The sequence below is a fragment of the Dipodomys ordii genome, unplaced genomic scaffold, assembly GCF_000151885.1.
Source record: "Dipodomys ordii isolate 6190 unplaced genomic scaffold, Dord_2.0 Scaffold18, whole genome shotgun sequence".
Classification (NCBI taxonomy): domain Eukaryota; kingdom Metazoa; phylum Chordata; class Mammalia; order Rodentia; family Heteromyidae; genus Dipodomys; species Dipodomys ordii.
In genome coordinates this window covers 11419759-11421888 of record NW_012267234.1, presented here as the reverse complement: position 1 = coordinate 11421888, position 2130 = coordinate 11419759, and positions in this window count along the sequence as shown.

The window sequence follows — 2130 nt, the reverse complement described above, 5'->3', positions numbered from 1 at the left end:
GCTGGGAATGTGGCTTAGTGGTAGAGTGCTTGCCTAGCATGCATGAAGCCCTGGGCTGCATTCCTCAGTACCAGATAAACAGAAAAGGCTGGAAGTGGTGCTGCTATGGCTCAAGTAGTAGAGAGCTATCCTTGAGCAAAAGGAGCTCAAGGACAGCATCCAGGCCCACAGTTCAAGTCTCAGGACAAGAAGGAAGGAAGGAAGGAAGGAAGGAAGGAAGGAAGGAAGGAAGGAAGGAAGGAAGGAAGGAAGGAAGGGAGAAAGGGAGAAAGAAAGGAAAGAAAGAGAAAGAGAGAGAGAGAGAGAGGCCAGGCACCATGGCTCATGCCTGTAATTCTAGCTACTCAGGAGGCTGAGATCTGAGGATTGCAGTTTGAAGCCAGCCCAGGCACAAAAGTCCATGGAACTCTTATCTCCAATTAACCACCAGAAAAACCAGAAGTGGCCCTGTGGCTCAAGTGGTAGAGCATTAGCCTTGAGCACAAAAAGGCTCAGGGACAGTGCCCAGACTCTGAGTTCAAGCCCCACAACTGACAAAAATAAAAAGAACATTCTTTAGTCTTGCTGTTCTGAGCTGGAAAGTAGTGCCAATTCCTAGTTTCCACTTTTCTTCTCATGGTATATTGAGAACTAATAGGTAATACTAATAATTGTTAGGAAAGTGGAGGAGAAAGGAAGGAGCAGGCCAGACTTGATCTCAACTGGTTACCAGCGAGGGACACAGACCTTCCAATAGGGATGGAGGATTGTGTAAAGAGATGGGCTCAGGAATGGAGTTTTATGGTCTAGCACGGAGGCAGGGGTTAGTGAAAAAAACCACTAGGTCAAGGGAGGTGGGGGGCTTTTGGGTTGGGCCCATGATGGAATATTTACAGCCAGCCTTAGATAGATTGCCCTGCCAGCCTCAGGCAGTCTGCACCTAGGTAACTATGTGCCTAGGAAAACAGGTGAGGGTCAATCCTTCAATAACTAATGATTAATTTGGTGAATAATACTTTTTTTCTCTTCTGTCTGAGACTGGGACTCGAATTGAGTATCAGACTCTTGTTGCTTATTGGCAGGTACCCTACCACCTGAGCCACACTTCCAACCCCTTGAATAAATACTTTTTAACTGTCCAGAAGACTTTGCTCTCTGGATCTTGTGTTTCCCTCCCAATTGTGGTTGTATGGTAAACTACAGGGGGTCATGAAGACCCAGAACAAGACTTGCCAAACTCACACAGCAAGCACGCGACCTGACCAAGAACAGCACCTACCATCACCGCCTTTCACAAATACACCTGCATGAGAAGACCAAGAAACTACAAAAACTAAACCGAAAGAGATGACCAATTATGTTAAACAATAGCAAATAAAGTAGAGCAGATGTGGTGTATTATATTGGTTTATAGTACATCCATGTTTTAAAATCATGTTCATAAAGTAATAGAGGCCAATTGAACTCTTGGTCTATTCTACCAGACTATGTATGACCTGAGTCATGGTCTTTCCATGAGGGAAAACCCAAAAGCAAAGGTCTACCTCAATGGTGCATTCATTCACTGTTCATGACCAGTGACATTCCTCTCTTCTTCATCTCCCTTGCAAGATGACCCACTCTAAAAAGAAGGGCCATGCTAAGCTAGGCGCTGGTGGCTCATGCCCCAGGAGGCTGAGATCTGAGGATCGTGATTCAAAGCCAGCCTGGGCAGGAAGGGCTGAGAAACTTTCTCCAATTAATGACTAGAAAATTGGAAGTGGCACTGTGGTTGTAAGAGGTAGAGCTCTAGCCTTGAGCAAGAAGAGCTCAGGGACAGCACCCTGAGGCCAGAGTTCAAGCCCTCCACTCCCAAAAAAAGAAGGGCCGCCTGTCAACAAGGAAGTTCTTAGAAATAGCCTCAGAAAAGATTTGGGATTTTGTTTTCGCCTCCCTTGGAGAATTAACTTTCCATTTAAAGTAAAACTTTACTGATAACACAACAGTTACCACATAGTTAAGTTTCTTTCCTCCCACTTTTCTGCTGGGGCACAGTGCCATTCTCAGAGGTGCTCAGTAAGAAAGCACTCAAAGCCGGGCGCTGGTGGCTCACATCTGTAATCCTAACTACTCAGGACGCTGAGATCTGAGGATTGCAGTTCAAAGCCAGCC